Raw genomic sequence first — 18922 nt, forward strand, 5'->3', positions numbered from 1 at the left:
AGGGCCATAAGGATCCCACTAGACCATCGGAAAAGGTCCCGCAATAAGTCTTTTAAAGGCCCTTCACCGCAAGCGACCTACCGTTAAAGAATCTTCCGCCTACGAGGAGAGGCAAAGGCCGGAGGGTTGCTCGTCAAGGCAAAACAATCCATAGGCAACGAAAGCGAATTCAGAAACCGAACCTACGTGTACGATGGCCCCGAAAAGATCCCAAGAGGCGACCTCGAGAGGCTCGATTCCGAATGTACAAGTGGACATCACCCCGACTCCACAAGTCCAGGTTCTTCCGTGTTAATTCCGCATAAGGAAATGATTAGGCGTCGCTTAAAAAAAGAAATTGCATTTTTACGCTTAACATGCATACGGAAATTGGAAAGAAATACATCTCTTGAGCATTAGGTAAGATTAAAATTATCATGAATTCAAACGATTAGAAGGTTAGATGCATGTAGTTTTGGTACCTTATCAATGAGTCTAAACTTAGGCAATGAAAATGGAATTTATAAGTGCATTATCTTCGTCCTAGACATGGTATACTTCTCGTAATGATTTCATAGGAAAAGGTTAGCACCATAAGGTATCATTCGGAAAGAATTAATAGGGTACTAAAGTGAACGTATGACTTGCAAATAGCTTGTAAGATGGAATAAATTAACACTAGTTTTGCATGAGTTTCATCAACTACTTCGTGGCTAGGAGAATGTTATAAATTGCGTAGTCGTCATGAGAAAAAGGTCAATCATTAAGAGCCGCAATTAGGTAAACAACAAGGTTGTAGGTACAACTATTGATGAAAGACTTAGTAGGTCTTAGGAAAAGTTAATAGCCAGATTATCGTGCACCAAGGAAAGATAGGTTATCATGAACCATGTGACACGTAGAGGAAATTAATCGCGTGCTTACGCGTAGTGGTGGAATTGTATCTATTGCTCTCCGTTAGATTTAGATTATTACCCTTGAGAAGGATCATCCTTGTCACGGGACAAGCGTAATTGAATTGACTAAGTAATATAAACCACAAGGATTCGTATAGACTTGACTGAGTCGATATGATAGGAATCCTAAGAGTTAACTAGGATTTAGTGCAAGAATAATTCGACCCCGCTTAAGACAAAAACTGTGAATCTAAGGATCTTACACGCATTCACAAAATGTCGAAGCGATTGGATGTTTATGTAGGAAATGATCTAAGATTTTATCCTAAGAGTCATAACGAAACTCCGCGGAGTTGCATATTCTAGAATCATGAGCCAAACCTAATTAGAAATGACTTGGAGGATACCCCAAAATCCTGTTACTCAGCTAGGGTTAAATTCCGTGATCGGAACGCTAAGGAATGGATAGAAGGATTCCGTGGAATAGATGCAATACTTGTGCACAAAGCTGCAATATTGTATAGATTTGGGATTTGTCCACAAAGAGTCTTGTCATCCCTCGAAATGAGGTTAGCAAGTTATTGAAAGAATTTAACTTACAAGAGGATGAGTAATCATCCTGTTAACTCACTTTTCTTGGGAAGTAATTGCCAAGGGAAAGGAAGATTAGGCGTTGCCTTGAAGCAAATGACCGACCATAAACTAAAGCGACATGGTCGCTGGATCCTGCCACAACAAAACCTTAAGTATGGGAAGGGTATGACCCTAACCCAAGAATGATAGGAATCTTGCTAAGTTGCAATTGATTCCGGATCGAATGCGGGTTGCATTCGGAGGAAAGGAGTTACTCCTTAACGGTTTGCCAGCCAAACGACCATTGGAATTTGATTGTGCTTGTAACAGTTAGAAAAGCATTGTTTGCATTGTTTGCTCAATGAACTAAAGGAGGAAAACATATCTAAATACTTCAGGTTGAAGCCTGAAGGGAGAGGCAGCTTCAGTTACCCCCGACTGCCTGCCTAACCCTAGCCAAGGGGATTGTGAACCGCGCCGGGAACGTGGACCAAACCCGCCGTGAGAGGTCTCTCCGTTGAGTTCTGCTTGGAGCAGGAGGACGCTTGGGTGCCAGGGGGGGCTCTGGCTGTAAATCCCTCGCCTTCCGGGTCCTGCACAAGAGACTAACGTGACTCGGGATTGGATCTCGAGGCCCGCATACTAGTCTACGGGCGGAAACTTGGAATAGTAATCACTGAAGGATTACTGGATAGCCTTCGGGCGGATTATGAATGCGCCTACGGGCGGGAACTCCTTGTATTGCAAAGATAAAAGGATATAATGATAATAAAGAAGTTGTTTGGTACTGTTTTCTTTATGTCCTGTGATAAGATTACGTGAAGGAACCAGTGCTTAACAGGGTTAATCAAGGAAGCTGTTTGTTATATGTCCAACTAATGTGGTAGGTAATTACATAACTAAAACAAACTGAGGAAAGTGCGGAGGATGGACCATGGGTCCGTCCTACAGATGGGTGGTCCCGGTTAGCTGGGAACTTTTCTCAAGGTCTTCGACGGACAGAGGATGATCGTCATCACCGAGACAAGTAAGGAGAACGATGACCTAGGAATACCGATTACCCGATTCAGGCTGTTTTAGGGGAACGGAATGGGACTATGCCTTTTGGCAGAGAGGTCGAGCCTTGCATCCCTCTCGTTTCCCATTCTCCTTGAACCAAGTGCAGCATGAATCAGCTTCAGACCGGGCGTTCTGCGTAAAATAGTTCGATCAGGTCTGACGCTAGTCGCTGTTAGCAAACGACCAAACAATTCCGTTCGATCCTAGGTGGGAAACGCCCAGGACACTTCCGTTACGGGGCAGACGCGGAAAGTCCTAGATTACAAAACCCGCAACATTCCATGGGAGTGCCGGGTGGAGTTTTCTAGACAACCTTTCCGATGGACTACTAAGACGTGTCCTAGAGGATGTTAGTGGACACGTTACACAACGAGCCAAAGATCTCTTACCATTCCAACAAATCCTACCCCTCAAATCTTTTAAGAAGTGGGGATTGGACTTTGTTGTGGTCCCATCTCTCCGGTTGCTACCTACACTCACAAAAAGTACATATATTGATGGAAATTGACTATTGTACCAAATGGGTAGAAGCTGATGGATAGAAGCTATACAATACCACCAAGTCAGTAGCTAAATGTTCATTGTGGGATATCTTTACTAGGTATGGCATGCCAATAAATTTGTTTAGTGATCAAGGTACACACTTTGCAAATAAAGTCATGAAAGAGCTCACCTCATTCTTTCTAATTATACATTAAAAATTGTATCCTTACTATCTTCAAGCCAATGGTTTATCAGATCCACCAACAATGTTCTATGCAAGATCTTAACCAAATTGGTATATTAGAATTGAGAAGATTGAGATAGTAAGATTCCCACTACACTTTGGGCCTTCCAAATATCCTTGAAGATTGGAACCAGTATGACTCCCTACAAGCTAGCCTTTAGGTTGGAAGCCATTATACCAATGCAATTTATAGTCCCTAATTTTTTATTGGTGATATGAGATTACCTCATTCTAGAGGAATCACTCCCATTCTAGATGGAAGTCATCACCTAGCTCAAAGAAAATACCAAGTCAATCGACTATTCAAGACACTACAAGATAGAGGCCTTATACGGACATTAAAAGCGACGAAAATGTTCATAAAGAAATTTGCCCCCATCATCGCAAAAAATTTCGTTATTGGCGATGCCATAGAGTAGTTGGTATTAGCGCTGTTATTAGTGATGTTATTTGCGATGGTATCAGCCAATGCAAATAGCAGCGCTGATACCCAAACAAATAGCGATACTGATAATGATGCTTTGCGATGCATTTTGCAATGCTAATAGTGACACGTGCAGTAAATGTGTGACGCTAATAGCGACACTAACAGGGAAAAAAAAATTTGTGGCAGGACAATAAGCTGTCGTGCCACATATAGTACTATGTGCTTTATTTGCGCTATACAAAATAGTTTTAGTAATGTGTACAATGCTCGTGTAAATAAAGGTAAAGTGTACTTAAATCATAACACTGATACATGAAATAAATACATGATCGCATAATGAAAGCGACTGGTACAATCATGGCAAGATACTACTACTACATAGAAAATGTCTACATAGATATCACGTGACCAAAAAGAAGGGTATATGAGCTCCACGGATCCAAGGGCGAGCTATAGATCCTCGCCATCCAAAACCTCATCCTGCCGCAAAGGAACGGACTCTGCAAAAAAAGAAACAACTACACATCAGTCCACCATACAATAATGCATTCTAATTAAACTTAGTAACTACGGACAAGAAAGATGAGTGACTTACAGGGCCGTCACATCCATATAATCGGTCGACAAATATAGTGAGACCGTCCCTCTCTGCATATCGAGTCTCAAGGCCGATGGGATGATGGTTTGTGATGGAGTGCTGCAAAGAAAAAAATTACAACTGTTAGAAACATAATTGTCAGTACAAAGGATATTGCAAAGAAATAAGCAAAAGCAGAACAAAAGAAAAACTTACAATGTCCTCTAGATATGTCCTGTGGCCGCCACTCCCAAGATGATGGACCACTTTGTCCTCTAGTCGTGCCCTCGCCGCCTCACACTGATATCTCCAATGTCCTGAGAATCTATAGCCTCCTCCCTGAGTTGGCGCCAGTCAATCGCATCTAGACACTCAAGCTTTGAAGCCCTACTCTTGAGTACTTTGCGTGCATCTGGATCATCTGTGTGACATGTATGCACGCATGCACTCCATCATCCAGCCTATAGAAAACCTATCTGCTGCAGGGCTGGTACCTGAAACTCCTCATGCAAGTATGCTACTATTAGTCCTTGCTCCCCTCCGATATGTTATTCCAATGATCCAAGATGTTGTGCCGAAAAATTTGTTGGCAGAACTCTCTCATGTGAGCCATAACCCTCCTCCCTTCATCATTCATGATGATGGCTCCTAACCTATCATCTACAAGGTAGGCATATCCCTCTAGGGTATACCCAAGGTGGGTCCTCTCCAACCTGCCACCACACTCTTGGGCATATCCAGGAGACCCCTGTACATCTGGTGTACTTATCGGGGTAGTATCTCTAGCAGTAGTACCCATAGGGGTACCACTTACAGACAGCTGTGAGAAAAAGCCGGAGTAAAAGCCGGAGTGACTGGAGTAGATATCCCCATAGGTGTGACAAATCTCGGAGGTGACACATTTCGAGTAGAACGATGAGACAGAGACACTGTGCCGGTACCTCCACAGCAATCACTTGAGCCATGCTCTCTAGAATTGCCATGAGAGCGAGGAGTAGGACCTGTATCCCGAGCTGACCATAGGCTTACTATATCCGGATCTCCGTAGCATTCCCCTAAACCACTCTCTCCATCTGGCCCAAGTCTAGAGCGTTGACCTCATCTGCTAGAAACTAAAGCATTAGAGTACGCCAAAGTAGATCTAATAGAGCAGTCTGATGGTATTTGAGACATCTCATGGTCCGCCATATCTCTGAATCTCACCATCTGATCAAGAGACATATGCGTAAAGGTCTCCTATAGCTCCTTGTCTCTCATCCCTCGACTCATTGTGATGATCTAAATATCCACAAAGCCACCTGCACAGACAAAATTTGATGTTAGCATAATCAATATAAATCATATAAAGCAAAATAATATAAATCTTTAAAAAATGATCTTACTTAAAATGCATATTTTATGTACCCTTATATGTGACTCGTCAACGAATTGAGTTGGTGGATGCTCCAAGTATGAAGTACTCTATGGTTCCATGTCAATCTCCTGACACAACTCTGCATACACTGGAAGGTCCATAGACATGACACCACAAAAGGATGAGTCCATCTCGTTCTCAAAGAATTCTTGGACTCTTGTATTTTCATCATTGTTACCCAATGTTGGCTCCTCTACATACTCCAAGCTTTCGGTGGCCTCCACCCCTTGCAAAATGGACCCCTCTATTTGCATACTGTTCTCATCTATGCTCGGAACATCACTTTGATCATATACTCTCACACTTCGGGGAGCTGAAGGTATAACGTACCACCATCGAGGTTGTTGGGGGTTTGGATAGAAAATTATATATTCACAATCACATACAAGAGAGATTTAACTATTGTGACATGTCTATGTCGTAATACAATTAAAAAACACATGAGTTCATACATCTTTTCACAATGGGCCGGAAACACAAACATGTCACGCAAATCCGTCCATTTTTTTTCTGAATCTATTTCAAGAAATCCAGATGGACCTCATCGAACTATTGCTCTAGCTCTTTCAAGTACCACTTTGAACAACTTTAGCTCCTTCAAGTACCACTTTGAATCACTGCACATCGAATAGGATCATGGAGAAGGTACGGTAATCCACCGTGACAATACTTTGCAAGTTCCCAAAATACTCCATCTCATCTATAACCGTGTTTGAATCCATTGCTTGTCATCGGCTCTCTTACTCAAACCTTGCGATGATACCACAATATGTTGTGGAGCGCATTTTTTCCATATGGTCCACTCGAAAATGTCGTCTACCGACCACGCCGCACTATATATTTTGTACTATACATTGAAACACTCAATTGGTTGTCGCATATAAAATATAGATAAAACAAACCCTAAACAAATTATCACCTTTGAACTACATCGCCTCGAGAATTTTCACTCCTCGGTTGAGACCTCCGCCCCTTCAAGAGACGTTGCGGTTAAAGCTCCATGCAACTATCATGTTGAAATAAACCATGACACCTCCTCCATGCCCTCGGGATATCAAATCAGTTGATGGTGCATACTACATCAAAATTCAAATCCCACTTCCTCTTGATCTTTCCTAGCTTGGTGGTACGTAGTGAGCCACATCTCCATAGAGGCATGGTGCAACATACAAAAGCGATTCACTTTCTCCTCCATTGTAGCAACCATTATTTTTTCTACCCATTTCCAACCACCACATCTCTGGTCATTCTATCATCGTTCTTCAACAACCATAGCATACTATTGTCTGAATCCACCGTTGGTAGCTATTCTGAAATATACACTAGCGCCTCAGACACCAACCAACCTTCAGCCATGCTACCTTTTGACCCAGCTTGTTGTCGCATAAAGCCTTTCAGGCTTTTCATGAAGCGCTCTAAGAAGAACATCCATAGTGTATGGATAGGTCCAACAATCTGTACTTCATCTACAAGATGCACAAGAAGGTGGATTTGTATTGTGAGCATGCTAGTAGGCAGGTATTTCTCAAAGAGATACACTGTATCCACTGCTCCCCGCCTCATGGATTTAATAGAGGACGTCTTAATCTCCTTCTATGAGATCCATTGCACTAAAGTCAAGAACCTATAAATTGTTGAGATGGCAAGCTCAACACGTGCGGACATTGATGATGGACCACCTGGCTAGATAGGTCCACACATCTACACTTAGCACGTTGGTAATCATTATGACACTCACATAGCCACTGACTTATCACTTATTATATTTAGGTTGTTACACCTACCTACAGCTAGCAAAGATAAAGCGCCAGCCGATTAGTATAGTCATATGCACTGTTTGACTTAGAAGGCCACTTTCCTTTATGTTATATCTTATCTATACTTTGTGTACATTGTATAGTGTGTGGAAGAAGAAGAAAAAATCAGCAAGAAAACGTATTTGGCCTCTATCTTTCTTCTTGAGTTCTTGAGTGAGCTTCCTCTTGTGTATAGAATGTGTGTTTGGTACAGCAACTCAAGTAAAACCCCCCATCACGCGATTATTGACATGGTATCAGATCCGCACCACTGAGAAAGGCTGATTTAAAGGCTAAAGTGAAGGAGAAGAAGCAAGGTTCGAGCAAGCAAGGAACGTGTAAGAAGCTCTCCCATTCTTCCACTCTCTCTCTTGGATAGTGTCTATGAAGGCACCAGAAGCAGGGTAGAGCGAAAATCTCAGATTGCTATGAGATTTGATGTGTGAGCAGAGAACTGTATATTTTGGGCGTATGAGGCCATTTCAGGCCCCATTTTAGAGTCACAAGGTTACAAACAATAGTTTCAGGGTACACTGTGATTTCAACTATATTAACCGAAAGTGGGTGCACAGGTTACAGATTTCGAATCTGTAATTTTTGAGGTGTTTGCAGGAAGCAAAATAAGGTTTATTTGCAAACAGGTTGCAGATTACATGTACTATTGAGCAATCAATGAAAGAGGTTACTTGGTGTATTACTATACATGTGTTGTGAAAGATTACAATAGACTAGCTTGCTATGTTGTATCCTTGTTTGTGATAATGGGAGAAAACAATGGAAATCCCATTATTGAGAAAATGGATAAGAACAACTACCCTTCATGAAAGTTTCGTGTGACGAACTTCCTTTTTGGAAAGGGCCTTTATGAGTTTATTTTAGATGAAGAAAATGATCCAGAGCTTGGTATCCCTATCCGACTGCAAATGAATTAAAAGCATGGAAAGAATGGAATGCGAAAGACAAAAATGTGATGTACTGGTTATTAGCAGTCATTGATAATACGATGTTGCGATATATCAGGAATGCAAAAACTTCAAATGCAACTTGGATAAGTTTTTAGAACATGTTTCCAGTAAATACAAAGGCACGAAATATACAACTCAAGCAAGAGTTCAATGCCTTGAAGAAAGGAAAAATGTCTGTCAATGAGTATGTTTTGAAGGTGAGAAGCATTGTCGATGCTTTAGCAACAATTGATGCAATGCCTGATGATGATGATTTGGTTTCATCCACTTTAAGTGGCCTTAATAATTAGAATGCATGGAAATCATTTATTACTTCAGTATACGTGCGGAAGCCATTTTTAGATTTTGATGAGTTGATCTCTCTCGTGATTACCGAAGAGATCAATATGTAGGGTGACTCATCTTAAAAAAAATGGTGAACAAGTTCAAGCATTTTACTCAAGTTCAGAAAGGAGACGTGGTAAATCCTCTTCGAGAGGCTGTGGTATGGGATGTACTGGCGATAACCAGTAAAACAGGTTCAATCAGCAATTTAGTGAAATGCAGGTTTCAGGAGGCCGAGGAAACTTTAAAGGCAAGGGAAGCTCGAGAGGAAGAGGTGGATGGCAAAATAGAGATTCTCGAAATTTTGCTATTGTTTGCCATTATTGTGGCAAAACACGCCACATTGCAGCCCATTGCTATACTAAGAAGGATGATATTCGCAATGGTAAATTGAAACAAGAAAACTATGCATCGTCTTCAAGACAAAATAAAGACAAAAATGAGCGTATGTTTGTTATGCAGTTATAGGAAAGGGGACACATGATGATGTATGGTATGTCAATTCAGGTGCATCTAATCATATGACCAATCATGTTGAATGGTTTGGAGAGATGTAGGACTTACAAAATCGTGGCTATGTGCAGATGGGTGATGATTCATGCCACCCAATTTCACACATTAGAATTTTGTATGATGGCCAGAACAAGTAGTCTTACAGATGTATTACATGTGCCATCAATCACAAATAATCTAATGTCTATTGGCCAAATGGTAGAGCCAGGATTGGAGGTCCGATTCAATGCAAAAGGTTGTTTTGTAGAAGACATTAATGATAAGTGCAGGTTGATTGCAAAAGGAAGTAGAGTTGGCCGAATGTTCACTTTAGATGCTGAAATTCCTGCAATGGATGCTTCTATGTATGCTAAAGGAAAATGAGTAGTTGCAGATATTGAAATATGACATAAATGTATTGGACATGTAAATGTGCAAAGACTGAAATTAATATAGTCCAGAGGATTGGTTACAAGGTTGCCTTCTTTTAGAGTTGCAGAATTGCATAAAGTCTGTGAAGCATGCCAGTTTCGTAAGCAGGAGGCAAGCCAACACTTCTCGCATGACAGAGAAGTGAGTAGAAAAATACTTGATGTAGTGCATATAAATGTTTGGGGGCAAATAATTTATCACATTTATTGATGACAATTCAAGGAAGCTATGGATATACTTCATGAAGGAGAAGAGTGATGTGTTTGAGCACTTCAAATATTTTAAGCCAGCTGTTGAAACAGAAACAGGCTTAAAAGTGAAGTGCTTGAGATCAGATGGAGGGGGAGAGTACCTCTACAATGAGTTTATTTGCTTCTTGAGGAGTCATGGGATCAAGAGGCAATTTACTTGCAGATATACCCCATAACAAAATGGGGTTGTAGAAAGAAAAAAATGCATATTGCAGAAGTCACATGTGCATTAATGAGTGAAAAGAATATGCCCAAACATTTTTGGTCTGAGGCTGTCCATACTCTTGTCTAAATTATGAGCAGAACTCCCACAGTTGTAGTTCATGGGATGACTCCTGAAGAATGCTTTACTAGCAAGAAGCCTGATGTATTACACTTGAAGGTATTTGGCTGCATTGCATATGTTCATGTGCTAGATGAGCTACGGAAGAAGCTTGATTCAAAGGTAGAACAATATATTTTTATTGGATACTCTTTAGAGCAGAAGGAGTATCACTATTATAACCCTGTCATCATAGGTGAGTTCAAAGTGAGCAGGGATGTTATCTTTGATGAGATGAGCAGCTGGTACGCACTTGCTGTGGTGATGTATTATATGATGATAATGATCATGACAGCTATGTGCAGAAAGAAAAACAAGAATCAGGGAGTCTTAGTGTACCAAAAACATCATCTAGTACTATATCTATAGTGAGCCCTTGGTCTAGGAGACTAAGGAGTAGCCCCACATCTTCAGGTGGATCTATAAGTGTTGCAGGGAAGGACAAAGGAAAGAAGAAAGTGTTGGATGGTAATGATGTATCTACCATTCATTTGGGATTTGATGGAGATTGTAGTGGCTCAGAGATTTTGGATGATGAGCTTGGTATTTCTTCAGTCAGGACACTAGGTGTACAGAGAGCTCATAGTAATGTAAAGTATGCAGATCTAGCAGGGTCAGATACCCTGTTAAAAGATTTGGTTTTGAAGGTTATGCAGCTCACCATTATGCTTATATGGTGAAACTAGTTGAGGATGTTGAACGCACTTGTTTTGAGGATGTTGTTGGTCATGCTCATTGGGATGCAGCAATGGATGAGGAGATGGCTGCATTAGAAGCCAATAGGACTTGGGATTTTATACCCTTACCTAAGGGTAAGAAAGATATAGGCTGTAAGTGGATTTACAAAGTCAAGCATAATGTGGATGGTTCAGTTAGCATGTATAAACCTAGTTGCAAAAGGCTATGCTCAAACATATGGCATAGATTATGAAGAGACATTTAGTCTAGTTGCTAGGATGGCAACTGTTAGATGTGTGATTGTCTTGGCACCAGCCAAAGGTTGGAGTTTGCAGCAAATGGATGTTAAGAATGCCTTCTTGCATAGTGAATTCCAAAAAGAAGTCTATATGGAGCAGCCAGCAAGTTATGAGGATTTAGAGCATCCCACATATGTGTATAGGTTAAAGAAGGTGCTCTATGGGCTAAAGCAAGCACTAGAGCATGGTCTGACAAGATTGGAGAGTATCTTATCAATATTGGATTTTGTATTTCTGATGTTGATCACTCACTTTATGTGAGAAAGAGAGATGCAGGTTTAGTCATCATAGTCATCTATGTGGATGATTTGATTATTACAAGTGGCAATGACAATGGGATTGCTGAAGTTAAGGAATTCTTGAAGAAGAAGTTTGAGATGAAAGATTTGGGTGAGCTGAGATACTTTCTTAGTATTGAGGTGATCAGATGTGATGATGGTATCTGGCTATCCCAAAGGTAGTGGATATGGACAGCATGTAAGCCTCTTTCAATACCATTGGAGAAAAATGTGAAGTTGAGTACCGACTTTGGGGATGAGATAGAAGACCCTACTATATTCAGGAAGATAGCAGGGAGTTTGATTTACATGACTATCACAAGGCCAAACTTGAGTATTGGCCTTGTTAGTCAGTTTATGTAGATGCCTAGAAAGCCTCATTTGGATGTAGTTAGACGTATATTGAGGTATGTGAAGTCCACTTTACATTATGGACTTTTTTATAAGGCAAGTAAGGACATATAGGTCTTTGGATACACAGATGAAGATTGGGCTGGTAGTATGTCAGACAGAAGATCTACTAGTGGATTCATGTTTTCCCTTGGTGGTGCAGCAATTACATGGAGCAACAAAAAGTAACCTACAGCTGCTTTATGGAGTACATATGCTGAGTATAGAGGTGCTAATATGGCAGCATGTGAGGTGGTATGGCTACAAAAGTTATTAGGAAATTTGGACGTACAGGGAGATGGTCCAGTTGTCATTCATTGTGACAACATGAGCAGCATACAGCTAGCTAGGAATCGAGCGTTCCATGCTAGAACAAAACACATTGAGGTACACTACCACTTTATGAGAGAGAAGGTACTTGCAGGAGAGATTGACTTGGTATATGTCAGCACACAGGATCAATTAGTTGAAATTTTCACGAAGGCATTGGGTGCAGAGAAGCTTCAAAAGTTTCGAAGCTTAGTTGGAGTTGCAAAGATAGAGTTGAGCTTGAGGGGGAGTGTTGAGATGGAAAGCGCAACATGTGCGGACATTGATGATGGACCGCCTGGTTAGATGGGTCTGCATGTCTAAATTAGCATGTTGGTGGTCATTATGATACTCACATGGCCATTAACTTATCACTTATTATATCTAGGTTGTTACACCTACCTAGAGCTAGCAAAGATATAGTGCCAGCTGATTAGTGTAGTCGATTATGCACTGTTTCACTTAAAAGGCAACTTTCCTTTATGTTGTATATTATCTATACTTTGTGTACATTGTATAGTCTATGGAAGAAGAAGAAGAAATCAGCAAGAAAACGTTTTTGGCCTCTTTCTTTCTTCTTGTGTTCTTGAGTGAGCTTTCTCTTGTGTATACAGTGTGTGTTTGGCGCAGCAACTCAAGCAGATCCCCCCATCACGCGATTGTTGACATAAATTTCCCCGCGTATTTTTGGAGTAAGGCATCATGCGATCGCAATTATTAACATAAATTGCTCCATGTATTTTTGGAGTAAGGCATCATGCGATCGCGATTGGTAGTACAAACTGCCATAAACGAGGAAGCATTATGAATAATAACTACACTCCAAATAGCAAAATACGCAGGCCACTTACAATCCATTTGTAGTACAAACGTGACATATCTTATGCCAATCATGGGATTTTAGCCCTGATAGTTGGTCATCTTTAGAAAACATGGACTTGAGAGAATGTATCATACCCGTTGGAGTGCAGATAGGCTTGACTATTTGCTTCACAATGCGCTCTTCCTTAGTGGACAAAACCCAAGGAGCGCGAGGTAGCTGCAAGTGACCATCAGCACTCGACTGCGGCCAAAGCGCCTCCATCTTGCCTACCTCCTTCAAATCCATTCGTGCCTCTACAGTGTCTCTCTTTCCTGTGATATGATCCCATAGCAAGCTGCCCATGTTTTTGAAAATATGCATGGGATCCAACAAGTGGTTGATCTATAAGTGGGTCCAATATTGGCAACTCGTAAAAAACTGAGAATTGTTGCATTCCATTTAGATGTGACTCTATGTGGACAATTTTCAGCTCGTACCGGCTTTGGGTATTCATACGTGCTGGAGTTTGTCCAAGAAAACCTTCCCTGAGTTCATGACCCTTTATTAGGAAGGCGACGTGTCCTTGATGTATCATCTTCTTCACGATTCGTGACCCTCGGGAGTCTAACTATGGCCCACACAATGGACATACATGATAACGTGAGGTAACCAGACATGTCCCAACATCTCTATCCAGTGAATACAAACTTGAATGAGCTATGATAGATATTACCAATGAGAACCGAAGCCTACTTACCTAAGCACTCTCCGAATCCTAGAAAGTTATGCATGGTCCACATGAGAATGGCTCGAATATTGGCGGACTGTCAACCATCACGCTTACTCATATCTTGCACGGTAACCCCCTCCTCCCACAAAATCTTAAGCTCATCGACTAATGGACGAAGATACACATCTATATTTTGCCAAGAATAAGCAAGCTAAGGATGAGATGTCCTTTTTTCGTAGAAAGCCATGGAGGGACATTGTATAGTTGACAAGGACTATAGGCCACACATTGTAAGAAGTTGAGCATAGACCGAATGGGTTCACGCCATCCATAACAAGACCGAGCCAAAGATTTCTTGGCTCGCGAGAAAAGCTTGGGAAGGCAGAGTCAATGTGGCTCCATGCGCGTGAATCCGCTGATATTCATTGAACTCCATCTGTGGATCTATTATGCGCATGCCACGTTGTCAAGCTCACCATGCCAGACATAGAAAACATGTGGTTTATGTGGGGGATAAGTGGAAAGTGTCTAAGAACTTTTTAAGGGATGGTTTTCCCTTGCAAGTCTTGTCAATACTTGTGAGCGCCACACTTTGGATATGTCTCCATAGTCTCATATTCTCCTTGAAACAGTATGCAATCATTGATACATGCATGGATGTTGTTGTAGTCCATACCAAGCTTTTGTAAAACATATTGCGCATCATCACGAGACTGAGACATGGTATTTGCAAGTGGTAATATATTATACTTTAGTAACCTGAAAAAAAATCATAAAACACCTTGAAAAAGCACAAATGTTTTTAATGATAGTGTTGAAAAGAAATCAAGGGAGCATACGTACAAGGTACCTAAACAACTCGGTCACACTCGCATCACTCCACCCGTATTTTGCTTGCACACTTAGGAGTGTAAGCAGTGTCTTTAGGCGAGATACTTGGCACCCATCATATAATGGTATGGATACTTCCTCTCTAAGCGGATCAGAAGTCTTGACATCCATGGGCATCAATGCATCGATCATTGCCTCCATCTCAGGCTCCAAGAATGTAGGTAAGTCTGGAAGGCTGCCTATCTCCTTTAGTATTGATGGTATAGATTGGGTAGTACCTTCCAAGTGGTGGATTGGCTCAAACACTCCATCCACCGCATGCCCATGAACTCTTCTAACTGGCCACAAAGGGTGCACTCCTCCTTGGGACAAGAGGTCACCTCCCAGGATAAAAAATTTGCCAGCCACACCCAATGTTTTTGTGTATGGTATTCAATGCATGATTGATATACACTTTTCTTATTATTTTCTCAAAATCTGAGATCCCGTGATCAATGATCTCAAATTTAAACTCGCCAAAGCATTGTACATGTTCTATAGACAATCAACGTTTTCATCTAATTGCGAGCTTGCATTAAGAGCAAGGACATGAAACACGCTGATTAAGATATGACTCGCGATCTTGAATATCACGACCTTCATCGTTTTCTATTTGGTCTACGTTACGACAAACAATTTGTTTTTTTAATCATTCTTTTTTTCTTTCTTAAATTGTTTGAGAAGGGATTTCTTCTCTTGTAACTCAACAAAATTAACATATGTAAATTCTCCACCCACCCACAAATTAACGTATGTCGGAGTATTTTTCGTCTCGTGGTATTGCACCGCCACTACTCTCTCTTTGTTTTTTATCCATTCATTCTCGTCTCTCCTTCCATCTCTCTCTCTCTCTTCTCTTTCTTTATTATGTTGTATGTTTATTCTCTCTCTCTTGTTCCTTCTTTCTTTTTCTCTTCCTCTCCCTCTCTCATTTCCTTTAACAAAACATCTCTCTCTCTCTGTTACCAATTTTCTTTAACAAAACATCTCTCTCTCTCTACAACTACCACTACAATAAACAAAAGAAGAAGAAAAAGCAATAACTACTACTACTACTAGTAGTACTACAACAACAACAAACAAGAAAAGAAGAAACAACAACAATTACTACCACTACTACAACAACAACAACAAACAAGAAAACTAAACAATAATAAACAAGAAAAAAAAAACTACTACTACTACAAGAAACAAGAAAACCACCACCACCACCACTACTACTACTACTACTACAAGAAACAAGAAAACCACCACCACTACCACTACCACTACCACTACCACTACCACTACCACTACCACTACCACTATCACTCCAATAAACAAGAAAAGAAGAAAAAAAAAAACAACTACTACTACAATAACAACAAACAAGAAAAGAAGAAAAAACTACTACTACTACAATAACAACAACAACAATAAACAAGAAAAGTAAACAACAATAAACAAGAAAAGAAAAGAAAAGAAACTACTACTACTACTACAACAACAAACAAGAAAACTACTATTACTACTACTAGTACTACTACTACAATCATGACTACGATGACTACGACTACGACTACGACTATCATAATAACAACAAATAGGAAAAGAAGAAATTAAATAACAACAAATACTACTATCACTACGGTTACTGCTACCGCTACCGCTACAAACAAGAAAATAAGAAATTAAACAACAGCAATAAACAAGAAAATAAGAAATTAAACAACAACTACCGCTATCGCTACCGCTACTGCTACCACTACCACTACCAGTACCGTTACCACTACCACTATTACCACTACCACAACAACAACAAACAAAAGATGAAATAAAAAAACAACAACAATAATAACAACCTCTCCCTCCCTCTCTCTCTCCCTCCCTTCCTCCCTCTCCCTCTCTTTCTCTATTTCCCTATTATGTTTAATGCTTTCTCCCTCTCTCTCTCGTTCCTTCTTTCCTTTTCTCTCTTCCTCTCCCTCTCTCGTTTCCTCTCTTTCTCTCTCAATATACATGACTTTTAACAAAAACAAGTAAAAGAAAAAGAAAAAAAAAACAAAGAAAGAAGAAACAATGCACTCACTGCAAAGGCCCAAGGATGGATTCAGCGGCTCCTCTTTGGACGGCGGCTCCTCTTCGCCCTTTGTACACTTCCTCCTCTTCTTTACAAATGGTAGCGCCAGTGGTGAGAATCTTTCCTTCTCCCTCTTTCTCTCCCTCTCCCTCTCAAATGCAAGATGGAGTTCCCTCTCCCTTTCGCTCTCTCTTTCGTTTGTTCGCGCAAAATAACGTGCTCGGGTTTTGGCCTGCATTTTTTAATCTAAGAACCATCACTATTTGCATTTGCGATGCAAATAGCCACGGCGCTATTTTGCATCGGAAAGTGCCATCTCTATGCCTACATATCCTTGTAGTGAGAATTTGCATAGGACCTACATCCAATCCTTAGTCTAAGCTTAGTAAAAATACCAAGTCAATTGACTGTCCCAGAATCCATTGTTCTACAAGGGCCAACTCGACTTGGTTTTCAAAACCCGGATGGGAATAATCCTCGGCAAGCTCACATTTTGGTGGAGTGGTCTTTTTAGGTATTTCATGACTTTGATACTAATTTGTTTTATCTAATTGACTTAGAAGAAAAGTTGAAGTAGGAGGCCCAACCCTATCAAGGAGCTCATGAAAGGCAAGGAAGGACAAAGAATCAAAGATGAGGTCCCGATTGCCATACAAAGCATCAAAGAAGAAGTCCTAAAAAAGGAGGATCTATCAAAGAGTGACCCTCAACAAAAAGTCCACCACCCAAGAACAACACCCATAAAGCCACCTCAAAATTTTCCTTGCCTAAGAAGGCCACCTTTGCCACCAACATCTCCACCAAACACTCCCTTTTGAAGTCAAAGGGACAAAAGCACCTACACGAAGAAGACCCCCAATAGGGGAACAAGCCCCTTGCCATAGCGATAAAAAATCCCATAGGCCATAGCACCACCCTTATTACTACCCACAGTCCCTCCCCAATATCAAGCCTACATCCTTGATCCTCATCCTCTAAGAGTTCAATTAGGAAATGGCTCTCTAGTCATTGAAATTCATCAATTGGTTCTTTACTTGGTAGCAACACTAGTGGTAGGAGCTCTTCATTGACATTGACCCCCTAAAAAAGGTGAACATTGCCCTCTTGGGGTAGCTTACTAGAGAGATGGTACCTTCCATGACCATCGGCAATGGTTGAAAGCATGCCAAATTTCCCAACTCACCTTTGTCAATGATGCTGGAGAGTAGAACCCAATAGTAGGAGAGAATGTGTTTCTCCAAGCTTGAGTGGTTGGAGGGAAGAATTCAGATAGTGTGATCCCACTTGCCCTAGAGATCATTAAGGAAATCTAGTAGAACTATGAGCGGGAGTGGATCGACCCACTCGAAGAAGCTAGAACATGAGCTCTACGCCGCCATGACAGACTCTTGCTCCAAGCTCCCATCTCTATCATGACAAACTAGATGAGCTGGTGGACTTCGCTAAGTTCCTTTCTCCCAAACTATTTTTTATCTTTATTCTATCTATGATCTCATCCAACTCAAAAGATTTGGCTTTCATTGGCTATTGTTGCATTTCTTCTTCTTTTTTGAGATTCTCACCGTATCAACCTTTTGGAATACCATCATGTATGATGACTATTCTCTATCTTTATCAAAACCTTAGATTATTTAGCTCTTGTGTTAGTTGAATCTTTGATACTTCATTGCCAAGTGTAGGAGCACTAAAACACTGAGGAAGAGCAGTGGATTCAAGTCCTACAACAAGTTGTTTAGACTTAAATTATGACTCGAAGGTAGAATTTGATCTTCTTTGGTGGAACATCCCAAAGGAATAGTGAGTCAGAGTAGCTTGGGAGAGATGAAGAAAGTTGATATCCCTTGGCTAGCGGTCTTCGATTCAGTCGAGACTCTTGCCCTCCGCCAAGCACCATCTGAGTGCTTACCTCTATCCCAAGCTTAGGATCAAGCACATGCCACACACTGATCAAGGGGGATAGACCCCCCCTGATCATTAGGATTTGGGAATAAATCTCCAAATCCTAATGATCCAAGCTAGGGTCAAGGAGGTGGAGATCCTCACCTTGATGACTTGTTGTTTAAAAACACCTCTACTCCCACCCATGACATAATGAAATTAGCCACTAATGCTTAGCTTTAGGCTTAATTGATCAAATTCAAAGCCATCTCCCTCAAGTGATCGCACCACATTCATGCCCTCCATAGTATCGAGCACAAGCAGCAGAGTTGAATGGCATGCATGCATGCCTTACTCGAGTGTCCTTTGAGGTACGGATGGCCAATTAGCATAGA

This window comes from Lygodium microphyllum, chromosome 1, assembly GCF_053477565.2.
Source record: "Lygodium microphyllum isolate KBCC chromosome 1, Lygodium_microphyllum_v1.1.10, whole genome shotgun sequence".
Lineage (NCBI taxonomy): Eukaryota > Viridiplantae > Streptophyta > Polypodiopsida > Schizaeales > Lygodiaceae > Lygodium > Lygodium microphyllum.